Source organism: Haliotis rubra, unplaced genomic scaffold (genome assembly GCF_003918875.1).
Source record: "Haliotis rubra isolate DU_JTF1 unplaced genomic scaffold, ASM391887v1 Scf118, whole genome shotgun sequence".
In the NCBI taxonomy this organism is placed as follows: domain Eukaryota; kingdom Metazoa; phylum Mollusca; class Gastropoda; order Lepetellida; family Haliotidae; genus Haliotis; species Haliotis rubra.
Window position 1 is genome coordinate 376,817 of NW_025765092.1, and position 23,439 is coordinate 400,255.

Below are 23,439 nucleotides of genomic sequence, written 5' to 3' on the forward strand. Positions count from 1 at the left end.
GATTTCAGATATGAAATATTGAGAGGAAATAGCATTTGGCTTTGTATTATGAGTGCGTGATTTTGGTTTAACACTGTTTGCAATATCTCAGGCACATCACGTCATGTACGTGTGACTAGAAACTCTCTAGTGATTCAGGTTAACAGTTTATTTGAGCACGGGGATGATGGTGACAAATATGGTCTATGTAAACCTGGGACTTTTATAACAGGGATCATATGTTTCAGCCAAACCTTAAAAATGCAACCAGGGCGGTGGGGTAGCCTAGTGGTTAAAGCGTTCGCTTGTCACACTGAAGGCCCGGTTTCAATTCCCCACATGGGCACAATGTGTGAAGCCCATTTCTGGTGTTCCCCTGCCGTGATATTGATGGAATATTGCTAACAGCGGCGTAAAACCCAATTAACTCACTCACTTAAAGATGCAACACTGCACCAGTCGATTGTGGAGCCTTAGACAACCAGGTTTTCCCTGACCCTTTGTATTTGAGGTTTTAACAGTCAATGAACTTTTTTGCGGTAACAAGACTTTTATATGTATATTTCATGGATGGAATGTTTGCCATATAACATTGATATGAGTGGAGGTAGAAAAGTTCTGAGTCTGTTGACCAATATGGAAAAATTAATAATTAATTATTTTGCAACAGGATACCCTCAGGTCCAAATACTGATGACAATAATGCAGGTTCTGGATCCTTCTGAAGTATAAGTCTTCCTCTTTGTGGTGAAAAATGTCCCCCACAGCAGAAATAACACCAGCATTTGCTTACTGATTTGGGGTGGGGCAATAGCCTTCTGGTCTCCTGTCAAAACCAAAGGCATGGTTCCCCATATGGGTACAACATGTGAAGCCTGGTCGGCTCGGAGTCAGTATAATGTGTCTGAGTGGGGTATTCATGCTTCACTGCGGCATGGTATCTCAGTGGGCTAGCACTATAAAACCAGCTTCTGGGCTAGTACAAGCAGCCGCGCATACACATACACATGCATGCACGTCATCATATGAGCGAAATATTCTCAAGCACAATGTTAAACCCAATTCCACCACCACCACCTTTCTTACAGTTGTGAGAAATGGAAACCTTGTGGTGACAAATCTGATAATGACTAAGGATTTTCATTGAGTCAAAGTCATGGAATACAACCATGGTGATAACAAACTTATGCATGGTCCTGGTGGAGTAACACAGTTCTAGTGAGTATTCCACAACATCTAACCTTCATTTTCTCACCCAGTTGCTTAAGTAGAATGGTCTGACCTGTTGGGAGGCAGTCCACAAATAGGATTCCTTTGGTTTCCCAGAAATCTGAAGACATGACCTTGGAAGCTGATGGAAGAGACCTTGCTTTCCTCTTCTGTGGAAATATGAGATCTTTGTGCTGCTTTGACCATTGTTTAGTGTCTGTCTGATTGTAGTGAACCCTAGACTCATCATTTGTTACAAGTCAATCAGACAAAATTGTCTGAGTTGGCTTCAAAACAATACTCTCATGAGATATGATGAATATAGAACATTTCTAATCAGGAGTCTGAGACCTTTGCTCTCAGGATATCTTCATTTCCAGTATTTTAACATTTTACTTAGTGGTGGCACTTTAAGGCCTTCTGATCTTGGGTGGTCTTCAAGGGTCTCTCTTCCCCTCTAGAACATGGCTGCCCACTTCATAATATTGGTTAATGAAGGAGCATCATCAGTGACTCCATGTCATTCCCAGAATGACACCTAATTGCCAGCACACAGAGTCAGCAAATCTGACTCAGCCAAAGAGAATTCCACAATACATGTAGTCCAAAGCATATCATTTGTTACATTTGGCCTCTTTTCAGGAGGCATGCCAGTTACAATTGTCAGGTGGGTACACAAAGTACATTATCTAGACTACCAGTTGTTGGACTTCCGTTTGCGTGTGTGTGTGTGTGTGTGTGTGAATTTAGTTTTACGCCGCACTCAGCAATATTCCAGCTATAGGGCAGTGGTCTGTAAATAATTGAGTCTGGACCAGACAATCCAGTGATCAACGGCATGGGCATTGATCTGCGCAATTGGGAACCGATGACATGTGGTCAACCAAGCAAGCAAGCCACTATGACAAGCATGGGTTACTGAAGGTTCATTCTAAACCGGACCTTCACAGGTTCCGTTATTGTAGAAGACTCAGTGGGTTAGATTGCTGACTGTGTATGCTTATGATTAGGTGCCATACTCAGACAATATGGGGTCAAATAACAGATGGAACTTAACCCCCCAAATACTAAAGCTTGTTATTTACAAAGAAAGTGTTATCCTAATAATAACTTTCAAACTTTCTTCAGATTTGTACCAGATTAACATCATACTTGATTCAAACTTTTAGTAGACAGACATCAGTTATTATTCAGACAGACTGGCTTGAGAGTTGATCTAGACATGTGTTTAGACATTGTACTTGATGCAGATCAGTAACGGACCAACATCGTACTTGATTCAGACTTCTACCAGAAAGACACCAGACTTAACAAGATGGTTATCATTGTAGAATCAGACTTCTACCAGAAAGACACCAGACTTAACAAGATGGTTATCACTGTAGAATCAGACTTCTACCAGAAAGACACCAGACTTAACAAGATGGTTATCACTGTAGAATCAGACTTCTACCAGAAAGACACCAGACTTAACAAGATGGTTATCATTGTAGAATCAGACTTCTACCAGAAAGACACCAGACTTAACAAGATGGTTATCACTGTAGAATCAGACTTCTACCAGAAAGACACCAGACTTAACAAGATGGTTATCATTGTAGAATCAGACTTCTACCAGAAAGACACCAGACTTAACAAGATGGTTATCACTGTAGAATCAGACTTCTACCAGAAAGACACCAGACTTAACAAGATGGTTATCATTGTAGAATCAGACTTCTACCAGAAAGACACCTGAGACTTAACAAGATGGTTATCATTGTAGAATCAGACTTCTACCAGAAAGACACCTGAGACTTAACAAGATGGTTATCATTGTAGAATCAGACTTCTACCAGAAAGACACCAGACTTAACAAGATGGTTATCACTGTAGAATCAGACTTCTACCAGAAAGACACCAGACTTAACAAGATGGTTATCATTGTAGAATCAGACTTCTACCAGAAAGACACCTGAGACTTAACAAGATGGTTATCATTGTAGAATCAGACTTCTACCAGAAAGACACCTGAGACTTAACAAGATGGTTATCATTGTAGAATCAGACTTCTACCAGAAAGACACCTGAGACTTAACAAGATGGTTATCATTGTAGAATCAGACTTCTACCAGAAAGACACCAGACTTAACAAGATGGTTATCACTGTAGAATCAGACTTCTACCAGAAAGACACCTGAGACTTAACAAGATGGTTATCACTGTAGAATCAGACTTCTACCAGAAAGACACCTGAGACTTAACAAGATGGTTATCATTGTAGAATCAGACTTCTACCAGAAAGACACCAGACTTAACAAGATGGTTATCACTGTAGAATCAGACTTCTACCAGAAAGACACCAGACTTAACAAGATGGTTATCATTGTAGAATCAGACTTCTACCAGAAAGACACCAGACGTAACAAGATGGTTATCATTGTAGAATCAGACTTCTACCAGAAAGACACCTGAGACTTAACAAGATGGTTATCACTGTAGAATCAGACTTCTACCAGAAAGACACCAGACTTAACAAGATGGTTATCATTGTAGAATCAGACTTCTACCAGAAAGACACCAGACTTAACAAGATGGTTATCATTGTAGAATCAGACTTCTACCAGAAAGACACCTGAGACTTAACAAGATGGTTATCACTGTAGAATCAGACTTCTACCAGAAAGACACCAGACTTAACAAGATGGTTATCATTGTAGAATCAGACTTCTACCAGAAAGACACCAGACTTAACAAGATGGTTATCATTGTAGAATCAGACTTCTACCAGAAAGACACCAGACTTAACAAGATGGTTATCACTGTAGAATCAGACTTCTACCAGAAAGACACCAGACTTAACAAGATGGTTATCATTGTAGAATCAGACTTCTACCAGAAAGACACCTGAGACTTAACAAGATGGTTTGTATCACTGTAGAATCAGACTTCTACCAGAAAGACACCTGAGACTTAACAAGATGATGTTATCATTGTAGAATCAGACTTCTACCAGAAAGACACCAGACTTAACAAGATGGTTATCATTGTAGAATCAGACTTCTACCAGAAAGACACCAGACTTAACAAGATGGTTATCATTGTAGAATCAGACTTCTACCAGAAAGACACCAGACTTAACAAGATGGTTATCATTGTAGAATCAGACTTCTACCAGAAAGACACCAGACTTAACAAGATGGTTATCATTGTAGAATCAGACTTCTACCAGAAAGACACCTGAGACTTAACAAGATGGTTATCATTGTAGAATCAGACTTCTACCAGAAAGACACCAGACTTAACAAGATGGTTATCATTGTAGAATCAGACTTCTACCAGAAAGACACCAGACTTAACAAGATGGTTATCATTGTAGAATCAGACTTCTACCAGAAAGACACCAGACTTAACAAGATGGTTATCATTGTAGAATCAGACTTCTACCAGAAAGACACCTGAGACTTAACAAGATGGTTATCATTGTAGAATCAGACTTCTACCAGAAAGACACCAGACTTAACAAGATGGTTATCATTGTAGAATCAGACTTCTACCAGAAAGACACCAGACTTAACAAGATGGTTATCATTGTAGAATCAGACTTCTACCAGAAAGACACCAGACTTAACAAGATGGTTATCATTGTAGAATCAGACTTCTAGCAGATGGGCATCATACCAGTATTAGGACCAGACAGGCAATAAATTATTGAGTCCCATTTTTATTAAAAGAGACGATAATAAGAAAACTTCAGCAAATCCTTTCAGAAATGCCCCAAAGAGTCGCCACCTGGTTTATCGAAGTATCACTCTTTAGGGTTGTTTGGCTGAGGTTTAAAACTGATCAGTCTACCAGACTGTATTCCCAGACTAATTCCCAGACTGAATTTGAGCATTTCTCATTTTGTTTAAAAGTATAAAATGGGAAAGAAAAAAATCAACTGGATAAATATTGCTTTGATTGAGTCATATAATTCCACTTCCTTGTAATAGCCTGTTGGCAAAAAATCATTTGATATTGGTTCAATTTCCAATCAGGATCCCTTGAGTTTAAAATCAAGAATAGAAGCAATCCATTCTCAGGCAGTTCAACAAAAACAAATCATTAGGACTTGACATTCATCTCTGAGAGCAATTTATCTACAGGAGGAATGGCCAGCTTTGTTGAAAAAAAGAGACACAAATTCAGAAAGAATTTCCAGAACATGTATGTGTGAGCTATTGTTAAACGAATTTGCATTTCTTTAGAGTAAAGCAATCATATTCACCTGAAGGTGTACACAAGATTATGCAGTTGACAAGAATTTATGATGCCAAGCATTGGAATATTTGCTCTGAAATGGTATAAGAAGATGTTCACCAACCATCACAAATGGATATAAATCAATCACTCTTGTAAAAACTGAGAATTAAGAGTCTGATCTACAGGATTCTTGGCAAAAACTTTTCAATGGGAATTCAGTGGTTCACAATGAAACTATTAGTGTCATCAAAACTCATTACGGGACATATGGAAGGAAGCGTTTGTCTTGAGTAGAAATGACAGGAATTTGGTGAAAAGAAGAATTTATATAGCTTTTTAAGTATTTTGTTATGAAAGATATAATTGGTACAGATATGGTCTGAAATTTATTCAGATGCTTTTTTAAGTCTTATATTAATCTTCGTGGTGATTGTGTGAATGTTTTACATTGTTGTTAGCTCATCTAGCTATCACAGTGCTCAGTAGTATGTAATAAAATTTGGTTTGGTCTAACCATGGTAGATAGCATGAACAAACAATTAATACCATCAGAAAATAATGTCCAGGAAAACATTCTGACATCTTGCACCTCATCGGGGCAGTGGGGTAGTCTAATGGTAAAAGCATCCTCTTGATATGCTGAAAACTCGGGTTCGATTCCCCACATGGGTACAATGTGTGAAGCCCATTACTGGTGTCCCCCACCGTGATATTGTTGGAATATTGCTTAAAGTGTCGTAAAACCCAACTCACTCACTCACTCATTTGACAGACTTGGTTCATGCATGTCATCCACAACGGGCATCAGTCACTGGATTGTCTCAACCAAAACACTACCATCATATACTTGAAATATTCCTGATAGTGGTATAAAACAACTACCAAACAAACAAAACTCATGTATAATTTCCAAATTTGTTAGAAATAGACAGGTCTAACTTTGGTCTTTATCAGAAATTGGATGATATGATTAAATTTGATGCCATACATTTTCATTCTTATATAAATCACAGGGCATTTAATTTCATCTATTGAATAAGTTTAATTATGTAGGATTTAGATGATGTGACCTCTGCAAAGAGCAGAAGGAAAAACCACAAAAATAGCTACATTCTGCAAAATACCAATAATCTGACAGAAGAGTTAAAGTACAAATATACATCTCAAATGAAGTTAAGTACCATGACAGATTTACCATAGTAATATGAAAGAATCAAGTGATCCTTTACTTTTATTGAGCATATATGAAATCTCAATACTAGCTGCTACACAGAGGTTCCACCAGACCGCAAGTTACATACATATGCACTAGATCTCCCCAATAAACACCCAATCACCACATTCCACCCGATCCCTTCTCCAACCAGCTCATTCATTTTATTGGTTTATAGGACACTGAGGACTGGACTTATCATGGTCACAAGAAATATATATAAACTAACAATCAAACAGAATGAAAGAATCAATGCTCCCTATTTGTTCAACAAATAACAGCTCTCATGCATTCTAAGCAAAGCTCCGTCTTGTAGATCTTTAGCATAGTTACCATATTGTTAAACTGTTCAGTAGAACCACAGATTGCCCAGCCAATGGCAATTTGTCTTCACAGATAATATCAACCTTCTGTAGGAGATATTACTCTGAGTGTACCTGTAGGCATTGTCCCGGGGGAGTAATTAGGTTAGTTACTCCCTCCGATTCCTTGAGCACCGGTATATGGGATAATCACTGGTCTCATTTACAATGGTCATGGTTGTCCCAGTCTTTCCTGGTAATACGGTGACAGTGATTGTTGTCAGATGTGTCTGTTATGAGGATCTGTGGGATATACAGTCCGTACCTAATGGTCAGTAAGTATCAGTGTTGAATATAGATTGGACAATTGGCATCATTGCCACGGTGACTAATCCTGGATCTGAAGAAGAATGGATGGAGAGTTATTTGCTTGGAAATAAGGGTATTTGTTTTATAATCATGCTGAGTAGGAATGGTTCTGTTTTATCAATGTAACTACTTTTGTGAAAAGGTTAGCATAGTGTTCCAGTGCATAAATGTCATGTACTGAGTGATGTTCGCTGAGTCAAGCTTGTTGATGACAATGGGATATGGTTGACACAACATTCTGGAAGCACTACAGTTAACTGCAGCAGGTGTGTCCATGATGCCAGGATTCTAAGACCAAAGGTTTGAATTTCTGATTTGCTCTTGTGATTCTTGTTCTGTCAGCATGATTGTCATGGCCATGACGGTTGTGAACATTAAGAACGTCATGACTTTAGACTTCTTTGTAAGTCACACTGACAATGTAACTGAAATACTGTTGACATTCATACAAACCATAACACACATGACCACGACACATGCAGGCCAATTGCGTAGATCAATGGTCATGCTGGAATGCACCCTTTGCATAAACCGACCCATGATGATCTGGGTTAGAGTTGGTCTTCAGCAAACCCATGCTTGTTGTAAGAGGCAACTAATGGGATCGGGTGTTCAGGCTCGCTGACTTGGTTGACACATATCATTGTATCCCATTTCATGTAGATCAAGGCTCTTGCTGTCTGGTCCAGAATAAATTATTTACTGACCACCACCATATAGCTCGAATATTGCTGAGTGCAGCATAAAACTTCACTCACTCACTCACTCACTCACTCACTCACTCACTCACTCACTCACTCACTCACTCACTCACTCACTCACTCACTCACTCACTCACTCACTCACTCACATATGCAGGCTGGCTCACTCATTGTTGTTGATTACTTTACCCTTTGGTCCATACCTTGGGTTTTTGGTTTAAAATTTTCACTGATAACAAATTTAGTTGCTAGTAAAAAATAGAAAACACATTATTCATTGTACAAGATTATTGTAGAGTTTCATTGGATTGGTAGTTGGTGTTTCCATTGCCTGCTTATGACCCCTATGAATATTACAAATGTAATCTCTGATAGAGGCATTTTATTGTTATTTTATCTTTATTGTCAAACCAATCTTTATGGTCGATGTTATAAGAAAGCTATGTTATTGTGATTGGTATTATTTTTAATTTTCAAGGTTGGCAGATTAGAAAACCAAGCCCAAAAATGTGAGTGAGTGATTGAGTTTAGTTTTACACTGCTGTTTGCAATATTCCAGCAATATCACGGCAGGGGACACCAGAAATGGGCTTCACACATTGTACCCATGTGGGCAATCGGCCCTACTGGTCTTTGGCATGACAAGCCAATGCTTAAACCACCAAACCACCAGGTTTAAACACACCAAATCAAAGGAACCACTACTTCAGTTTACCTGTAACTGTACATGCATTTTGAAAAATATAGAGCAAGCATGAAGCAAAAAAAACCCAGCTCCTTATGTCTGTCAGTTTGTTGTATCCGTTTGTATGAAGTTTTTAGTTATAGACTGTACACTGAAGAACTGTGAAACCTCCATGAAAATTCCATGGTTCTGTTTGTATCAAATATTTACTTTTATGTATTTTCCGCATGAAGAATAAATAATGATAAAAACATTTAGAACTGATGACAATTTCTGAAGGCAGATACTGTTTGGTATTGAAGAGAGCTCAGCTTTCTGTGTGTGCCCATTGCATTCTGTAATCTTAGTCGACACTGAACAAAGAGGTGAAGGATCATGAATAGGTTTGGGATGCTTCTATGGAGCTGTGTGATCAGTCTCAACTTCAAGAAAATAATGATGCTTAACTTTTCTGGTCAGTATGGTTAAATCCCATTAGTCGCCACTTTCGACAAGCATGGGTTTGCTGAAGACCAATTCTAACCTGGATCATCATGGGTCGGTTTATTCAAAGGGTGCACTCCAGTTTGTACATTTATTATTTTAAAAAACCCACAACATATCAAAGGCATTTCTTTCAAAATAATAAAATAAAATAATGGCAATAACGTGACAGATTGCTTATTTAATCATGAACACACAAATATTGCCATGTAGCTATAATATTACTGAGTGCAGCATATAAACATACAGACAAACCTTTGTATCAGCCAATCAGTAAATAGCTGTCTTAACTTTTTCAGGCTTATTGTTACATGAACATACAAAATATTGCTTGGTTGGCTAATCAAATGTAATTGAAGTACCTACAACATGGGGCGGTGGGGTAGCCTAGTGGTGAAACCGTCCGCTCGTCATGCCGAAGACCCGAGTTCAATTCCCCACATGGGTACAATGTGTGAAGCCCATTTCTGGTGTCATCCGCCGTGATGTTGCTGGCATACTGCTAAAAGCGGCGTAAAACCAAACTCACTCACTCACTAACCCACAACTGATTAAATGGTGATGAAAACCTATTGGATAATGGTTCCTATAGACTGGAAGACCATGGAATATGTAGATTGAGAAAGTAGGTCACTGAAACATGACTCATCTGAATTTTTCTGTACAAATAAGGAATGATGAAAAGTGTGACCTATGTCTGGGTTGTCGGGATGTAAAGGTGGAAGACTGCGGAATGTGGATCATCCAATTTGTACTCTGCTCCGAATCGTCAAGGATCTGCATACATCTCCATCATTGACACTTCTACAAGATCACACCATTGTCGGCTTACAGTCCTCACGTGAACCTGCCCTCAATAAGAAATGTATTGAGCGTGTTTTCTGGGCAGAATTTCTGAATGATATTCCAACTATGGTCATAGTTGCTGCGCTGATGGAAGGGATGAAATTGGATTAGATTGTGGGAGCCTTGTCAACTTCATATCAGATCGAACATATAATAGAGATGAAGCTATTAGCTCCAACAGGGATGCGTCCACATATGTGTCAGGATGTGTTAATTCCCCATTTTTGAAAGCTGTGAATGCCTTTCGCAATGTTCTACATGAAAATGATTGACTTAACAGCAAAATTTAATGTTTCCTCTCAACACAGTGTTGTATATTTTTCTAGAAATGGTTCTCAGAATGGTAGTGTGTAAGGGCCCATTATGGTAAACTTGGTGTGATATGGCTTGACTATCGTCAAAAACTATCCTGGTACTGGTACAAACAGTCATACACATGCTCAAGCATGCATGTCTCTAAATGATTGAAATGATCTTTAATGTCATGCATAAACTAATTTCTCCACATTTTACCTCACCCTGTCTCACCTCACCTCACCTCACCTCACCTCACCTCACCTCACTATATGCTTGTCTTCAATTCATGAGCTTACATATTTTAAAATCAAAAACAACATTTCTCTGTTAAATACTTATGAATTTAAAGGAGGCAGTTGCATTCAGAATTGGATGGTAAAAGTTATTTCCTTGCAATAATTCAGAACTGGAAGGTAAAAGTTATTTCCTTGCAATACTTCTGATTGTCCCATGTTTTCTGTGCGGTATTCACTGGAATCCCTATATTCATGGTATTGACAAATGGCTGAAGACGTTCCTACAGGGTGAGACAGATAATGCGGAGTCAATAATAGCTAGTCGCATGAGATAAGATCAGCCATATTGGTGAGGGTTGTATTACCATCCTGACATGAGACATATAAAGTAGAAGTTAGAGAAGAGTCAGGATACACATCTGCAAGACATTTATTGTAGAGGTCGGCTTGCTAAACATATCTGAAAATAGGATCACTGTAACTTCTTTGAGAGGCATTTAGAAGTTGAAGTCCGAAGGAAGGATAGGATATATGTGGATATTTGTACATATGACTCTCAATCCATGCATCACTTTCTTGATAATTGTGTTAGAACCTACATCAAAATGTCGCTCCTATTGTAATAAAGATGTTGTTCATCCCATATCTAATCCTTCCTCGGATGCTCATGGTGTCAGTCAATGCATTGTCTGGGCCTTCCTCAAATATTTACAGATCACTGTTCTATAACTGAATATTTTTTAATGTGGCATTAAATTATTCAAACAATCATATCTCAGTAAGTATAATGTGATTGTCTTTCTCAACAAGATGTCTCTTGGGAGTAAGTAAATTGTGCTTAATGCTTCATCTATCAGTATTCCTATCAATATGAAAGTGGAGACACTATGATGGGCTTCACCTATTGTACCAATGAGTGTATTTGAACCTCAAGCCTTTGGTGTGATGAATGAATATTTGTTTTGTATGCAAAAAGGGACGTTTCTCACTATGGTTGAGCTTATGATGTATCTCATCAAGATGTCTTTGCACATGAGGTCATTTATCTTCCCAAGATGTCCTTGTGCAAAAGGTCATTTTTGTCACCTAGAGGTCTGTATGTGTAAGGTAATGCATCTCAACAAGATGTTCCTGTGCATGAGGTCATGTTTCCCATCAAGATGTGTATGGATAAAAAAATGTATCTAAGCCAATATGTCTCTTTGGTTAGGTCCTATAACTCTTCATGGTATCTGTGGAAGGGGGATGCATATTACCATGATATCTCTGTGGATGAGGTCATATACTTGTCAAGGTGATATCAAGTTGTCTTTTTTTGGTGTCAAACGTCTTCCAAACTTTGTATCTGTGGATGAAGACACCCTAGTATTGATGCATTCATGAACAGCATGTATTCAGGTCTTTGATAGTGATAGTCGTTAGTCATCCCATTGACTTGCTAAGATTCTATGTGGCATCTTTCCACTGAGCCGAGGTCAGTTTTCTATGTCAGTAGTCAGTGTGATGTGATGAGATCATACTGATACAATATAATATGGATGGAAGCCAACTCTATGGGTTAGACTCGGAGGTAGGGTCACCTATCTATGTGACTCCAGATGAGATTACAAACACGGCACATTTCAAGAGGTGATGTGAAATTGTCTCTGAAAGCCAACCAATTAAGGCATTTATGTAAGGGAGCCCGAGGAACTACTTTCAGAAGATCTCGTTTGAACTTCTAGATGAAGTAACTTGATGATATGTAGCCTTCCGATGATGGTGCCTACATTTACATGTATGTTAATTTAGAAAACTGGTGTCAAAACCCAGTCTATCCGTAATCACATAATGCAAAGCATAGAGAAGTCATGCCCGAATAATGTCATTTTCGTGATTATTTCCTGTGTTTATATTGTAACTGTTTCTATATTTGAAATGATCTTGAGCAAAGCAAAACATATTGAATAGTGACATGAAGATCTTGTTCTTGTTACAAACTGTAATTACCGATGCCTGTAGCGGAGAGTCATTATGAATCAGTCATGGTGAGAAGATGGTAAGCTTTATAACATCCTCATTAGGAGGTCCCTGCCCTGAACATGTCCTCACGGTGAAGCTGTTACAGACTTCTGTTGCTGCAAGGCACGTACTGATGGCCAGAGGATTCAAGGTTAGTTCATTTCTGTATATATCTTTAGATATTAGATATTATATCTTTAGGTCATAAATCTCATATGGAAACTTGTGAGAGAGCAGAAGTCATATATTAGGTTTGCCTTCCCTTTACTCAAAACCAAACAGCTTATGATCATGCATGTAAATATACAAGAGAGGACAACATGACTTGCTAGAACTTTGGCTGAGTACTTTTGATGCTTATGTGATGTTTCTACAAAAATAATATCTGTAAGCTTCAAATTGTTGTTTTTCCTGTCATTGAATGTTCTTCAGTAATGTTGCACTCAACAAAGTGAAACAATTCTGTTCTGTTAAAATAATGTGTTAAACAAAATCTGTTTCATTCATATTTTGTAATGACTTTTTGTGTGGTTCAGTTGCCTTGACTAGTGATAATCACTGTTTAAATATCCCCAAACATAAGTTTTGGTTAGCTATTTCTAAACATCTTACTAATCACAAGAATTTTTTTTTCATGTTTATATTTTAAAGTCCCCTAAGTTCTGCATATAAATCGTCAACATTTGACATGTCTAGATTATCAGCCCAAACATATTCCATTATGTGTACAAGGCAAAATAATGGTGAAATGATGATTGAACATTAATGATGATGCCAGATGTTGGTGAAAAAGGAACTACTCAATACCATTTAGAAAGTGATCAAATGTAACATGTTATATATGGGATTACACCACAGTGGTTAAGTTGGTAGGCAGCTTACTTTGTGTGCTGGCAATTAGGTGCCTGATTCTGAGGGCATGGGTTCGAATCTCAGATGGGACTCAACCCAACAAAAGTATTAGAATCTGTACTTTATTGTGAAAGTGTAATGCATAGTATTTTGTCAAGACAATATAAAGAACAGATACTTTGCTCAGTGATGCTTTGGTGCCTGTTTGTCCTCCTCTTCTGGTAAACATGTTTGTAATCCAAGTCATAAAAAAGGGTGTCTGTAGAAAGTCAATAATTATGGTAACGAGAGTGCAGCAGGTTCAGACAAGCCATCACAGGCTATGTTATTATGTATTCCACCTACAACCTTATTCCACTGAAGCCTTCTCTTCGACTTCTTGTTGATTCCATCCTGGTAACATGTCCATAGTTGGTTCTTTCTGACCTGTTTAGCATTCCAAACAGTGTCCTTAAGTCATGGTACTCCGCCGAGTCACAAGGAGGCGGAAATAGACTTCATTGTGGTGTAATCCATTTAGTCGTAGTCATGTCGTTGATCATGCTAATTCTGGGTGAACGTGCCGGCATTATATTGTCATTACATGCGACAATCCTCACAACAACTCCCGTGAGATAAAGATTGTATGAGAATCTCGGCCAGGAATGTCAAACAAAGGAGTCCGAGATTATATTCGTGATGAAGACATACAGCTTCAATTTTTTAATTTTTTTAAATGGTTTTCAGAATTTTTGGGACTGATGATAAATGTTTTTTTAATATTAGAATATAGATGATTTTTGGGATTTAGGCATACCACATCTTTGTAATGGCATAATTATATACACTTGTCTTAGAAAATATTAATAAACAATGGTATGTGCATTGGTTGTGTGGTTATTTGGCCATTGTCTTTTGCTGATTACTAATTATAGAGGCGGTGGGGTAGCCTAGTGGTTAAAGTGTTTGCTCGTCACGACAAAGATCCAGGTTCAATTCCCCACATGGGTGCAGTGTGTGAAGCCTATTTCTGGTGTTCCCTGATGTGATATTGCTGGAATATTGCTAAAAATGGCATAAAACTAAAATCACTCGCTCACTAAATATAGTTTCTGAACAAATCACACCAACAATATACTGTATGTTTCCATCTTTAAGGATTCCAGTGTGAAGTATACAAAATTCCAGCTTTATCAGCATGACCAATGAACAACTTGATCTAGCAGATGAGTTGATGATGGCATGAGCACATGTCATATAGAGGCATCCCTGTTACACACTGTAACTGTCTAACCCTCATTAGTCAGTGGGGGTGGTGGGGTAGGCAAGTGGTTAAAGCATTTACTCCACATGCTGAAAGTCTGGGTTTGATACCCATGTGGTGCAGTGTGTGAAGCCCATTTCTGGTGTCCCCTGCCATAACAACCGCCTCCGTGGTGTAGTGGTTAGAGCGTCCGCCCGGAGAGTGGAAGGTCGCGGGTTCGATCCCCGACCGCGTCATACCAAAAGACGTTAAAATATGGTACTTGTTCCCTGCCTGGCGCTCGGCATTAATGGGTACAACAAGGACTGGTCGGCTCAGAGTCAGTATAATGTGTCTGAGTGGGGTATTCATGCTTCACTGCGGCATGGTATCTCAGTGGGCTAGCACTATAAAACCAGCTTCAGTCTGGGCTATTCCAAGCAGCCGCACATACACATACACACGCATGCATGTCGTCATATGAGTGAAATTCTCCCAAGCACGACGTTAAACCCAATTTCACCTCACCTCACCCTGCCATAACATTCTTGCAATATTGCTAATACCCGACTCACTTTCTTATAAGTCTGTTTTCTCCATGGTCTAGTAAGTACAGTATCTGCACCCAGAGCCAACGGTCTGTGGTTTGATTTGTGTAACCATATCATACCAAAAGACTTTAAACATTGGCAGGAGCCTGTTTAATGAGTGAATAGAACAAATACTTGTTGGCTCGCAATCAATGTTCTGTGAGTGGGGTATCCTTGTGAAACTGTGGCATGGTATCTCACTCACATAAACACACACACATGTTTCAGTGTCCTTGAACACAATGTTTTACACTATTAGTCAGCCCATACAACATGTATTTGAATATTGAGGACCACTTAAGGACTGAATCCCTGTTGGGGCTGAATGTATGGATTACGAATCCACTAATTGTCAAAACTTCAACACCCTCCCTGCCTCTCAGATGCTTGGTACTTGAATAAGAGCATTTGTAAAGAGCAGTCTTGTTTATAACTCTATGGGGAATGTGATTGCAAAACACTCATATTCCAGTGTTCATATTCCCATATTTTTTAGATAAATTAGAATATCATGAGACAATTTTATTTTTTAAGAAATTAAATGAATCCATTATTAAAGTTGACGAACCACACACCATTAGAAGAGATGAAGAGGTTGTAAGGACAGTTTCATCAAAGGTGGTGATGAATGGACATCGGTATAAAAAGTCCAGTTGATTACATCTGAGGTAGCAACCTCTTGAGGCCATCTCTTTATCAGGCAGCATGGAGGTGGCTTGTGGACTCTCCAGGTGCTGTGGAAGAGGCAGTTTAATTGTGTTATCACTTTCATTAAACATAATAGCTGCAGGCCAGTTCATTCAAATTTGCTGTTGAATTGCAGTTTGAATCATAAAACCATTCTCTTTTACCGGTTAATGAATATTTGAATGAGCAATCGGGTTTGTTTTTTGTCGATGATTTGTTTTTTGTTCCTGAGAAGAAATTGGTGATTAAGGTGTGGAATTGTTGAGTTTGCAATGTTTTTTTAAAAAGTGTGTGTGTGTTTCAAGAAAATGAAGATGATAAAGACATATGATGAAAGCTAATCAATAAAGCATTGAGATTATTTTGTAAGAAGTTAATTGGTTTTTGGTAATGACATTTGAATTCAAATGGTGGTGGTGCCAAGGCAATGGTCCCTCCTGACAATTCCCCCAGAGGGATTCTAGACCAATCATAACAGGTGCCTGAAATATGAATGGAGACACCAAATTGTGAGAGATGAGCATGGATGGTAAGGTAGAGGATCTATCAGGGCCTACTGTCAATAATATTAGCAATATCATTAGTATTTTTATGATATCTGTTCCAACAATCTGCCTATGGTCCTTAGGGCATAGGAAGTCCAGTCATTGAGGACTCCACAATGTTAGAAACTTGGTCTGTGGGTTTGAGCCCCAGATTAACCCTGATGATTACTACTGGTTCATCAGCACTTTAAGGACCCTCATGGGTTTCACCAAACTTTTAAACATCTAATTACACTTGCTTCACTTCAGGCTTTCTTTCCACATGAAGCTGACATAATGTAATACAACTGAACTACCTTGAAAGATCAGGCCCCGATTTCTCAAAACAAACTTAAGTTTTTACTCAAATTTCAAACTGAGTTTTACAAATTGAAACTGCTGAATTTTTAACTCAACCGCATTTTTGGAATATAAAAATCCCAAACAGCTTAAGTAATCTATGCTCTAAACACAAGTTGTCTTCTATGTTTGAGTTTAATATCGATTTCAGTTTATTCTGGGAAATGCATTTTTCTGTGTTTTCTTAAATTTGAGTAAAAACTCTTAACTTAAATCAAAACTGAGACTTAAGTTTGTTTCGAGAAATTGAGGACAGATTCAGAATAAAGAATGTGTTCAGATGGAACTGAAAATGACATGTACAATATCTGCTGTCATAAGTGATCCCAGTGCTTACAAAATTGGAAAGTACAGTGCATATTTTTACAGTTATGTTTACTTTCAGAGAGTGAGTGGTTGCGAGTGAATATATAGTTCCAATTTTGATATACAGAAACTTTGCAAGAAGGAAATTTGCTGATTATGCTCTTTTGTGGTCTTTAAAATGGATTTGAAATATGGACAAGAATATATAGTTCCAGTCCTAGTCGGGTGCACTTATTAAAGGTACTGAGGGAGTCTGGTGTAGATGTTGGCATGTTGGACCAGAGTTCTTCATGTGGCAAATAGGGTATGTGTGGTTACAGAAATGTCAGCATATTCCACTCATCATCACCAGCTCTAGTGAAGGCCCTCAATGCCTTAGTTATGGTCTTGGAGATATGGTCTATTCTTGTGTATCTAGGTTCATGGAAAGCAGTGCCATCAGTCGATATAGCTTTAAAAAATATGTGTGTTTTTTATCCAAAAGTGTAGTCAATTATTATTTGGGTAAACGTATCATTCAACAGATTTAGTTATGTCTTTTATAATTCAACATAATCTGTCGTATACTTTTAAAGGGTGAGGGGGGAATTTACATCTCAGTCACCTCCCTCTGGATACAAACCTGTGAATATCTGGGTTAGAATTGGTCTTCAGCAACCCATGCTTGTTGTATGAGGTGACTAATGGGATCGGGTAGTCAGGATTGCTGACTTGGTTGACACATGTCATCGTATCCCAACTGCGTAGATTGATGCTGATGCTGCTGATCACTGGATTGTCCTGCCAGATCTGATTATTTACGGACCACCACCATATAGCTGGAATATTGATGAGTGCAGCATTAAACAACAATCCAAGCCAAAAAAACCTCTGGATACACATATGAAAGCTGTTAACTATTAAGTAAATGGCTTGCGACAGCCATTAGTTTGCATAAAAGAGACCCAAGAACACAAGGTCACTCATTTACAGACATTGTTGTAAAGGAAACAACTTCTTCAAAGTATGCTGTATTGTCAAATTCCGCAAAATATTTGTAAAAGGACACTCATGTGTGATTGTTTTTTAAACAAATGTGATCAAAATGTAAACATGTCATACCCTCAAGGGGAGGTAACTCTGAAGTGGGTGATCGACTCCTCTTGATCGCTAGATCTCAGTAGAAACATTGTGTAGTGGCCATAAAATTTCCAAGTTACATGCTGGGATTCGAACCACGGACCTTCTGACCTGAAGTCGGACACCTTGTCCACATGACCAAAGACGTTAACCCGGTCAGCAAGCTGACAAGGTAAGGATGACATCTATGTGATGACTCCACGCCCTGCTACAACTTCATGCTCCTCAATTCATTATCTGAAGTTATTGCTCAGCAATCAATCATTAAATCTGAAACTATTACTTGCGCAGCCATGGTGATGGTGTCTAATACTGTCAGTGGTTCCAATCAAGTCAGGGGGCGGTGGGGTAGCCTAGTGGTTAAAGCGTTGGCTCGTCACGCCGAAGACCAGGGTTCGAATCCCCACATGGGTACAATGTGTGAAGCCCATTTCTGGTGTTCCCCCGCCGTGATGTAGCTGGAATATTGCTAAAAGCGGCGTAAAACCAAACTCAGTCAGTCAGTCAGTCCAATCAAGTCAACAAATATTATTCAATTCTCTGTTACAACAAATTTGATTTGCATCATTTGTCGCTTTGGATCAAGATTAATAACTTATTCATATAGGATGAAAAATCTCCCAATATAGAGTCATGCTCATCAGCCCATGCTTTTTCAAAATTGATTCAATTTTTGGGAATTGTCAACTTTTATCCATTTTCCACTGCAGAAACATAATAGGACCTGTTCTTGAATAATGTGGCGTTAGCTGTTACAAGCCACCATTTTCAGGCATGTGTTGAAGAGCGGCAGGAATTATAAGGATCATGTACAGTATCTAGAGCTGTGATGTAGAATCACGTGTCCATGGGTTTGCATTTATTGGTGTATGGCAAGAGCCCATCTGCAAATGATACCATGTCAGTTCCTGTTTCATGGCCGTGATCTCTATTTGGATTCTTTATCCATAGTTGCTGCACAAACTTCACTGACCTAATTTGCTTTTAGTTTTCTCTGTGCTGTGATTGCATCAAGGTCTCCTGGGTTGCAGGCACAAAATGCAGTGACCAGTTAATGGGCAAACAGCATCTGGGGACTTGGTTAAATAGGACCTGATTATGTAACTTTCAGGAAAATAGTAGTGGAGTAATTAATGGAGAGAGGCTAAATCAGAGCTTGGTGTCAGGGGAGCAGTCTCTGAGGGAGACAATGTGCTCTTCATTGGCTCAGGCTTCATTGTATGTGTAATGATGTTATGTTCTATTTGGAAGATTATAGATCCCCCAACCCAAACCCTACCTCCCCTCTTCTCTTTTCAGTAACAAAACACACTTTACGCATGTCAAGTATTTTGTGATAATTTGTGACAAAACATGAAACCTCAAAAATGATGCTTAATTTGACAGTTATGAATACATTATTTGCAAAGTTGATATCTGAGTCTATGCATGGTAAATTTGTTGAACTAATTCTTAATCTTCTGGCCCGTGAAGATCCGGGGTAGAATAGGTCTTCAGCAACCCATGCTTGCCACAAAAGGTGACTATGTTTGTCATAAGAGGCGACTAACGGGATGGGGTGGTCAAGCCCGCTGACTTGGTTGACACATGTCATCGTATCCCAAATGTGCAGTACGATGCTCATGCTGTTGATCACTGGATTGTCTGGTCCAGACTCAATAAGTTCCAGACCGCCGCCATATAGCTGGAATATTGCTGAGTGCGGCATTAAACTAAACTCACTCACTCACTCTTAATCTTCTGAGAAAAAAACATATGGCACAATGAATAATTTTGAAAATTAAAGGTATACAAAGGCTGAGGGTAAAGTCAGTTTTAAGAAAACGTCTTCTTGTGACTATGGCACAAAAAGCCTATGGACAAATGTCATTCTACATAAGGAAAGAGGTGTTTGCTAGGTGAGCATCATGTGGAGAGATCAAAAGATTCGAATTGTGTATCAAGAGAAGGGACTTGCATAACTGACTGTTGGCAAACTATTCATTCAACATCTGGAGGAAACTGATTAGATTAAAGTTGCCATGAATAATGTCCCTTAGGGTTTCTAGGATCCTGTGACTGCAGTATCTATTGCAGGTTGTAAGCATTGCTTTTGTCACAACAAACCTATGCTACTGGGTTCCACCACTGATGTAATGTGTCAAATCTTTTCTGGATTTCCTCCATTAATTTTAAAATTGAATACTGAATACTGTTCAAGGCTATGTTAAAACCACACACATTAACACATACACATGTGTTCTCTGTGGTAGTGTTATTGAACACATGTGTTCTCTGTGGTAGCGTTATTGAACACATGTGTTCTCTGTGGTAGCGTTATTGAACACATGTGTTCTCTGTGGTAGTGTTATTGAACACATGTGTTCTCTGTGGTAGCGTTATTGAACACATGTGTTCTCTGTGGTAGCATTATTGAACACATGTGTTCTCTGTGGTAGCGTTATTGAACAGATGTGTTCTCTGTGGTAGCGTTATTGATGTATGGGGCAGTGGGGTAACCTAGTGGTAAAAGTGTTAGCTCATTATGACGAGGACCCACATAGGTACAATGTGTGACGCCCATTTCTGGTGTCCCCCATGTGATATTGCTGGAATATTCCTAAAAGCGGCATAAAACTATACTCAAACACTCTCTTATTGAAGTCTGGATGTACACACTGTGCTCAGATGATAATGTTGTTTGACTGTTGTGTAGAATTATTTCTTGTTATACGGTTCCGCTAGTCGTATTTTTTCAAGAATAAGAAGAAAAGAAAAGAAAAATTCCTCGCTCAAAAAATATAATCCTTATGGTTTTTTATTGGCCAAACTTCCATTAAATACCATGTCAAAATGTAACAATTCTTATCTGATACCTTTGCTGCTTCAGGGTTTCCTAACAGGTCAACCTGACATGCTAGGATATAACTGAATTAAGGTCCAAAGCAATGATAGACTGAAACTTACTTGCTCCCCTCTTAACTCTTGTTAAAAGTTTTGAAAAATGTTCAGTTTTAAAGAATGGAAGTTTTGACTATTAATTATGATGCTGTGACTTAACCTACTTTCTCATTGAATGATCAGCTTGTATTGATGTATATTGTCTGCGACTCAGGAAGTGATACCGATCTACCTAAGCTGTTGATGTGTCTAGACAAGATAGCCATCGTCCAATCCATAATACAAGCTCCCTACAACTAGTCCTCTCAGCAATTTTCAGTAATCATTGAATGGTTATTGCATCATGCATTTTCCTCATCTGAGAGGTAAACTCTTGATTCAGGATTGTAGGGAGATGAATTGTACTCTGCTGATCTGTAGAAGTGTTAAAGGTTTTGTACCTAGCTGGGGTCAGATGATGATGCAGCTGTCAGTCCGTTGTCACATGCTGGAAATGGACAAGTCCCTGTGGAGGGCTGCAGGCTCTGAAATCACTTCCATGCAGGAACTGGAATCAATTTCAAGCACACCTTGCATTTAGACTCATAAATATTTCAGGAGAAGTCTTGTGGTTTTCAAAATTGCTTCTGTCGGTATATATTGTTGATGTAGGAAGAGTTTGCCTTGTGACATGTTGAATCAGTACAATGTACATCTGGTGACATGTTGAATCAGTACAATGTACATCTAGTGACATGTTGAAGCAGTACAACACATACCTCATGACATGTTGAATCAGTACCATGTACATCTGGCAATATGTTGAATCAGTACAATGTACATCTAGCAACATGTTAAATCAGTACAATGTACATCTAGCAACATGTTGAATCAGTACAATTATATCTGGCAACTTTTTGAATCAGTACAATGTACATCTAGCAACATGTTGAATCAGTACAATGTACATCTAGCAACATGTTGAATCAGTACCATGTACATCTGGCAACATGTTGAATCCGTACAATGTACATCTAGCAACATGTTGAATCCGTACAATGTACATCTAGCAACTTGTTGAATCAGTACAATGTACATCTGGCAACTTGTTGAATCAGTACAATATACATCAAGCAACATGTTGAATGAGTACAATGTACATCTAGCAACTTTTTGAATCAGTACAATGTACATCTGGCAACATGTTGAATGAGTACAATATACATCTAGTGACATGTTGAATAAGCATAACGTACATGTGGCAACACATGAGAAGCCCATTTCTGGTGTCCCCCGCCCTGATGTTGCTGGAATATTGCTAAAAGTGTAGTAAAACTATACTCACTCACTCGTTTGGTTTGAATCCAAGATTTGACTTAGTATGATCCTTGGTTTTCAGCATTATAGGCCTACCAGGTGTACATGAATGTCTTTGGCATTTATCTCAAACCTTAATTCCATGATACAATTTAAAGATGGTTTAAATAAAGAGTAAAACTAACCCTCTGATATCAGCTGAAGAGAGGTTTGATAAACATCCTGTCTGTGAACATTTCCTGCTTGTGTGTGATTCCTTAATTCTGACCATTTCTTTGTTGTATATTCTCTTGAAACTACAGTAAACAGAATCAACAGAATTCCATCCACTGTGCAGTAAATGTGTTAGTGCTGATGAATTTGAAGATGTGGCTGCAATTAGTCTGGGATGGTTTGTAAATGGGTTGACTGTTTGTGTCAGTGTTAGACAATCACTTACTGGCTGACAGCTATGGTCAGTAATTAGAATCTGTTTGAGTGATGGAAGACTGGCCATGCCAGGATGACCGACACATTCTTCCTCACATGTTTATGAGGTTATAGGGGTTAAGTTTCCATGATGATTCATCAGTGATCAGATCTTACAGAATTTCTGCAGTTTCAAATGGTTACTGATATTGTTCAATGTAGTTACCTTGTATGAAACATGTTTCTTCATTTGCATGATTGTGATGGATGTACTACTTCGTAATTCTGGCCTGTGTCACTTCACTCGTTGGTCATGGCGTGATTGTCACCTTTTGGTCATGGTCTGGTGGTGTGAATTTGGTCATGACCTGGTGGTGTGACATGTTAGTCATGGTCTGGTGGTGTGACATGTTAGTCATGGCCTGGTGGTGTGACTTGCTGGTCATGGTCTGGTGGTGTGACTTGTTGGTCATGGTCTGGTGGTGTGACTTGTTGGTCATGGTCTGGTGGTGTGACTTGTTGGTCATGGTCTGGTGGTGTGACTTGTTGGTCATGGTCTGGTGGTGTGACTTGTTGGTCATGGCCTGGTGGTGTGACTTGTTGGTCATGGTCTGGTGGTGTGACTTGTTGGTCATGGCCTGGTGGTGTGA